A 7396-nucleotide genomic window follows, 5' to 3' on the forward strand; every position below is an offset into this window, starting at 1 on the left:
TATAATTATATATTATATAAACTATAGTTCTAATAAATATAAATATTGTCATGTAATAATTTCTCAAGGGAGAATAAGAAGGAAAAAAAAAAAAAAAACATGCGGATATGGTTGTAGCTAAGATGTGACTAAGATTCACATTTATAAAATGAAAAACATTTAGTGATGATGATTCATGTGTTTGTCACGTGGATATTTTGACGGCTCATAGCTAAAGTTATAAATGAAACGTAACATGTTATTTAAATGTGTTCCGTGCGTGTAAGATATACTCATGTACAACTTTATGCTTTATTTAATTATTTATAATTATATTTTCCGCAACTTTTGGTGCGTTACAATTTAAATATGTTTATCCATCTTCATATTCAATTATAATGTGATGATAATTGATATTGGCTTTTTGGGAGCTGAGGTACAATTAAGTACAAACGAGAATGAAGGATGGCACAGTTTATGCATGTATATATGTACATTGTTGCTGTACAAGTAATGTACATTGCCCACAAGTTCCAATTATATGGCGGACCAGCGGAAGTAGCCTAGTATGTGGAGATATGCGGACCACTTTGGTGGTTACACGTGACACGAGCTAAATCGATTTACTTGTAGGTCGTGGCAATAAGTTGATCATGACACATGTATAACATGTGTCAACTTTCGATGCGATGATGGAAAGTTAAGAAATTACATCATTCCACACAAGCAAATGGACTTCAAATAGAGTTTGTTTATCTTACCTTAATTAAGGAAGTTATCTGATTAGTTGCTAACTCGACTTGCATTATTAAAGTAAGGAGAATAATAAGTGTCATCTTCGTAGTAATCCTAAGTCACTCATAATAATAACCTTACTAATATTGTGCACCAAAAAATAAAATAAATTCAAAAAACTTTTCTAATACTATGCTCCCTCTTTATCTTAAACTAGCAACTCATTATAAAAAAAAAAAAAAAAAAAAAAATACAGTTAAATTTTTTTAAAAAAAAAAAAAACATCAAAAATGAAAATCCCACGTTACTTTAGCTTGTGACAATCAAAAGGAAAAAAATTGTAATGCTAGAATAATGACATAATTAACTAAACGATTAGGTCATTCACAATAATAACCTTACTTATATTGTGCCAAAAAAAAAAAAAAAAAAAAAAAAAAAAAAAAAAAAAAAAAAAAAAAACTTTACTAATACTATGCCCCCTCTTTATGTTAAACTAGCAAAGATTTGAAGCGCAACCTTCTTTCCTGGTGTGTTACACATAAGAGACAATGGGTATTGACTGGCATGAGTTACAGGCTTTAGTGGGTTCTAATTCTTATAATTTACTGGATGAGAATGATCGTAGTTCTCTTATCACTCTTCGTCGGCGCAGGTTTCCTTCTTGTTTTGGAAATAGCTAAGACTAAGGGTCTGTTCGGCAAAAGTAGCTGTAGCTGCTGGTTGCCTGGCCGTTAGCTTTTAAGCAGCTGTTAGCTGTAGAGGTAGTTGTCAACTATCAATAGGTAGCTGTGAGCTGTCAGCTGTCAAGGTAGTTGTTCATAATATGAATGTTTGGCAAAACTAGCTGTTGAAATTATTATTATTATTATTATTTCTCAAAAACAAAAGGCATACAACCTACAATAAATTAGTGGGAAGCCGAGATACAATCTGGGCCCCACTCCTCTAGCTATAGCAAAACCTACCTTAGTAAAGATATGAGCTGCAGCACGCGCCCCAATGTCTTGAGTCTTCGAGAACTTCTGGATCCGCTTCAGCAATGCAACAACATCTTTTTCTAACTCCCCAAGAGAAGAGAAAGAGAAAGGAAGGAAACCACATCCAATTGCTCGACAACTGGATTCGTACTTGATTCGCTTCCGATTGGCCGCTTCAGTCACTACCCGTCCAGAACAAAGTCAGAAAGCCCAGACTGTGTCAATGGAGAAGACCCTGTCAAGTCAACACAGATATCGCGACCACGATCCCATGAATAAAGTAACACATCTGTAGGTCTAAGAGCCCCATCGTTCCCTCCAGATAACCCAATGCCCACCTCCTTTCTAGCTGAAATCCCTGACCGATAGCAAACATCAACAAGGGTATCCCGAACAACATTATGCCGATGTTTAATGCCCACAATACCAGCACAAGACACCGCGTGATCACCGAAAATATCCTCAGCAAAAACCCTTGAACAAGCAGAGCACGACGTCGTGATAAAGAACAATGGAACACCCAACCGGTAGCACATCACACAACGATAAGTCTTGGCGTTCATCGTCTGACCCAACCCCGAAATATTATTATTATTATTATTATTATTAGTAGTAGTAGTAGTAGTAGTAGTAGTATTAGTATTATTATTATAATTATTAGTGGTAGTAGTAGTATGATATATCTTATTTAAATATTTTTAAAATATCATGGACTGTAGGTATGATGTTAATTAGGATAAGGAAGAAACAAGATCAGTGGCAAGTAAGACGAGGATGATTCGAAAGCATTATAGACAAAACAAAAAAAGATAAATTTTATTTATTTTTTAAAATAATAATAATAATAATAATAATAATAATAATAATAATAATAATAATAACAATAAGATAAGAAAGATAATAAAACCTAAAAAAAAGGTTGAACGCTAGTTTTTTTTTTTTCAACGTTATCTTTTCTAGATTTTATTAAAAGCTACCTAAAAGCTACATCCACCGCTAATAGCTACTTAAATCACTACTTCACCAAACAGTAGTAATTTTTATAGGTAGTGTTTGAATTAAGTCCAAAAGCTAACATCTACTTCAAAAGCTACCTCAAAAGCTACCGCCGAACAGACCCTAAGTGGAATGCTCTAGGGGATTCACCTTCTAGGCTTCTTTTTACACTAGTAGAAAAATACAAAAAGGCACCGCTCAATGGCCACCGGTTTTCGAAAATCGGTGGCTTAAAAAATGGACGGGATTATATATATTTAAATTGCCACCGGTTCAAACCGAACCGGTGGCGTAAATGGTAAAGGCCACCGGTTTTGAACCGGTGGTTTTGTTAAAAAAAAAAACGCGCCTCATCTCTATTATATTAGCTTAGCTATTCTTCTCTCTTCTCGTTCGCTCTTCTGATTTCTCCGTCTCCTTTCTCTTCTCTCTGCTCAAACCCTCCTTTCTCTCTCTTCACTTGCCTCCTCTTGCTCCATCTACCGCCGCCCCATCTACCGCCACTCCAATCTTTCTTTCTTTCACTTCTCTCTTGGCAACACTACTGGGGAATTCAGGATTGAGGATGACGGCGGTGGTGAATGTTGTCGCCACCATCATAATTGACGGTCTATTTATTTACCGGTGTCAGATCTTTGCAGATGTGGTGGAATTCTTCACGAAGGTATGTGCTCTTCATTTTGAGATCTAGGGTTTCTGATTTTTATTTACTTTTTTTGTGATTAATGATGAACAATTGAATTGAATTGGGCGTTTGATTGAATTAGTTGGGGTTATGTTGTGATGAGGTTGATGAACATGTTCTTCTCTTCACGGCGCCAAGGTGATTATGGTGACGGTGGTCGCGATCCGCCAGCCCACTCCATCTCTCTATCTCTTCTCGAGTCCTCTGCTTAAATCCGAGAATAAGGTACTTGTATTCGTAATTTTTTCGATTGTTTTCGATTTTTTTTTTTTTTTTTTTTTTTTTTTTGCTGAATTGTGTTTTTAGGGTTAGGATCTGGTTCAGATCGGGCTTCAATTTACTGAAATTCTGATTTTTTTTTTTTTTGTTTGAATTGATTTGGAATTGATTAGGTTGTTGTGTTAATGTGTGACAGACATGTTTCGATTTTTTATGGCATTTTTCAGGGTGTTTTTGAGTGTTTAGTGGGTTTTTTTGGGGGTATTTACAGCTGATAATATGAATTTTGATTTTGATTTCGATTTCATTGAGTTATAAGGTTATATGTTGGATTTTGTGATGTTGTTGTTGTGTTTGGGTTTGAGTTTGTATGTGATGTTTGATTTTGAGTTCGATTTTGTCCCTCTAGCTTGTTTGCTAATAATAGTAAGTTACATGAATGGGATTAAATTGGAATCGGGATTAAAGGGGATTATGGGTTTGATTGGGTTTTAGTTGCTGGATCTGATCCAGGAGGAGTTATGGTCTATTATGTTTTGATATCGAAGATTGGGTTTGTGGATGTTGTTTAACTGTTTGTAGTTTAATCTTTGATGGGTTTTGATGCTTATATGTTTTTGATTTCTGGGTGATTGTAGAAAACGGAGGGAAAGATGAAAGTGTGTCTCAACCGAATTTCACTGAGTTTAAATTGGACGAGATAAGAGCTGCTGCTATTGGGTTTTCTTATTAATTACTGCTCATATATTTAAGGTCTTATTTCTTGTCCACACCATATACATAAAGGGTTCAAATGTTCAAATTGGTGTTAAGGTTATAAATTACTGCTCATGTTAATTTTATTTTAGATTGATTTTCGTAAAGGATTGAATTAGAATTAGATTTTGCCTTTTTTTTTTAATTTTTTTTATTATTGTTATTATGATTGAGTATCTGTTAAATTATTGAATGATTGGTGTTTTAAGGTTGGAATTTGCGAGCATCCATTTCATCCAATATAATTAGTTCGGAGGTTATTGGAGGAGTTGGTGGAATGTAAGTTTTTATTTAACCTTTTAATGTAAGTTTTTATTTAACCTTTTAATGTAATTTCATATTTAAATATGTGATATCTGATATGATTTAGATTATTGTTGCTTGTTGTTTAGCTTTTGATTTGGTGCAACTGTGATCTTGTTTGTTGAAATTGTAATACTTTTGGTGTTTCGAATTGGAAGTGCTTGTTTGGTAACTATCATTTTTGTTTGTATTGTGATATTTGTAAGTGCATATTTTGTGAATTCTGAGTGCAGTTCTTTTATTATTGCCTGATTTGTTTTTCTTTTCTTTTTTTTTTTTTTTGTGATTTGTTTCATAAGTGTATATCTATGCTTCACTTATTGTGGAGATTGATTCCATAGTAATTAAAAATATCATAGTGTTTTTTTATTCAATTAGTTGTTGAAGAGTTTAAGTAGAGAAAGAAAATAGATTCTATCACTTATTATGTTTTTCTTCACCTATTGTGGAGATTGGTCTCTTTTTCTGTGTTTTTCTTCTTTGCAGGAAAAGTAATTTCCGAGGCGTGTGCTTAATAAGGACAGGTTTAGTTTCAATTTTGTTTCTTAATTTTTTTTTTCATTGTTAATTTGTGATTGCGATTTCTGATTGTTCTGGTGCATCTGCTGGTGCAGCTGCTGCCTCGCAAGGCTGTTGCTACCTCGCAGGGTGCTGCTTCTGTGTTGCTGTTGTATCTGTGCTACCATGTTGCTGTTGCTTCTGTCTTGTGCTTGTAATGTATCAATGATTCTTTTCCAACATCATCTATAGAGTTTCTAATTTTGCTATGGCCATGTGATCAGATCAATCAATCAATCAATCAATCAAAGCCTTAATCCCAAAAGTGGGGTCGGCTAACATGAACCAAATTTGATTATTCCGTGTAGTCATCAACATAAATCTTTCTCCTCGGCCATGTGATCAGATATTTCCTTATTTATTGTGATTGAAGGTTGGTAGTATAATAACGTACTATGTGCACAGTCAACACGTTATGCTATATCGATGTCTCTGATCTCTCTGTCACATTCCTCTTTGCCTTGTCATACTAGGTAATGACAAGGCAAAACATGGTTTATATCTTCTATTAGGCATAATGGAAATGAGTGACTCTAGGTTTCATGGTGTAGAACTTGTTATCACACATAATTTGTAGTTTTTTGAAGTTATCCAAAGTTGCTTTCTTTGGAGTTTTCCAAGGAAATAGCTAAATATATGGCCAAAAACATATTCGAATGCACATTGGTGACATATGAGTTGTAGCCTAAACCTCTTAGCTTGACTGGAATGTTTTTTGTAGGAGACATCAGAGAAAGAGAATGTTACTATTTAGAGATATTTAGATTATGCATATAGTAGTCTCTCCAAATATTTGAGAGTTTTTCTCAATGTAAATAATTCCAATTTGGTTTCATTTATCTTATGTTCTCTTGCTAAGATACATACGAGTATAAAAGAGGAAGGCATTATTAAGAAAAGGAGGCTTTTGGGGAAATTGGAGTTCTAGAGTGCCACATATCTTGTGGAACCTTTCTTATGTACCTACCTGTTTTGACATGGAAATATGTGTGAACAGTTCAACTTAAGTGTGCTTGATCATATTAATGGGGAATTAATTATCTTGCTAACCCATGTTGCTTATTATTTCACAACTATCGAAATATATCTGTATGGTGGTATGACCATATGCTTTTAATACAAATGTAATGGTTTATATATGAAACATGGTCTAGCAGATGTTATGATGTGGACATTATTGGATTGATTAGTAGACATTTGTTGAAGGGTGCTTGTTGCCATCTCTGACTAGCTAATTTAAAGATTATTATCTTGGTCCCATTCCACATTATTTCTCAAGAATATTACAGGTTTAGTTTCAATTTTGTTTTTTATTCATTGTTAATTTCTAATTGCAATTTCTGATTATTCTGGTGCAGCTACTGCCTCGTAAGGCTGCTGCTGCTGTATCTGTGCTGCCGTGTAACTTTGTATTTTATTTTATTTTATTTTTTGGACGAAAATTGTAATATTACAACATCTTTTTTATAAAAATATGTAAGTTTATATATATATTAGTGTTTATACATCAATTTAAGTGAAAAAAATTCAAAAATTCTTTTTATTTTTTTATTTTTTTTGCCATTAAAGGCACCGGTTTTGAGCAGGAACCGGTGCCAATAACCCTTACAAAAAAAAAGCGGGAAGGGTTTTGCCACCGGTTTTGAACTTGTGGCCCTGAGTCTGTTTATTGCCACCCCTCAAATGCCCACCGGTTCAAAACCGGTGGCATAGGGGGGTTTTGAACCGATGGCCAAATGATTTTTTCTACTAGTGTTAGACCAGTCCAAGTCCGTTGTCGACAGAATAAAATAATAAGTCTCAGGGATGATAGTGATACTTGGATCTCATACCATCTTGGAATAGCTAATCTCCTAAAACAATATTTTTCAACTTTTTATGATTGTCATGGACAGTATCCTACGCTCGGTCAGTGTTCTTGGGATACTCTAGATGTTCCTTCTCTCTCGGCCTCTAAATTCTTGCTAAATCCGGTTTTTGCTAGTGAAATTAAAGAGGTTATGTTCCATATTGGTAATGATAAATCTCCGAGCCTGATGGCTTTACAGCTAGTTCTTTTAAGTCCCACTAGGCTATGGTGGATCCCCAGGTTGTCCAAGCTGTTCAATACTTCTTTGCGCATGGGTATTTGTTAAAAGAATGGAACAACAACTTTTTAGTTCTTCTTCCTAAAGTAGATAATCCA

At 34.4% G+C, this 7396-nt stretch overlaps 1 long non-coding RNA gene across 5 annotated transcripts; it reads left to right on the forward strand.

Moving 5' to 3' along the window:
* The first annotated feature begins 2998 nt into the window (after positions 1-2998).
* On the forward strand, positions 2999-6722 carry LOC145557970 (uncharacterized). 5 transcript variants are annotated; one of them, XR_014092349.1, is made up of 4 exons: positions 2999-3354; positions 3458-3600; positions 4233-5365; positions 6570-6722. It is a non-coding gene; the product is annotated as an uncharacterized LOC145557970 (long non-coding RNA). The 5 variants fall into 5 exon arrangements; XR_014092345.1 differs by having other exon boundaries at positions 3001-3354; positions 4233-5177; positions 5268-6722; XR_014092348.1 differs by having other exon boundaries at positions 3041-3354; positions 4233-4407; positions 4560-6722.
* Positions 6723-7396: the final 674 nt, after the last annotated feature.

The sequence above is a fragment of the Chenopodium album genome, chromosome 1, assembly GCF_948465745.1.
Source record: "Chenopodium album chromosome 1, dcCheAlbu1.1, whole genome shotgun sequence".
In the NCBI taxonomy this organism is placed as follows: Eukaryota; Viridiplantae; Streptophyta; class Magnoliopsida; order Caryophyllales; family Amaranthaceae; genus Chenopodium; species Chenopodium album.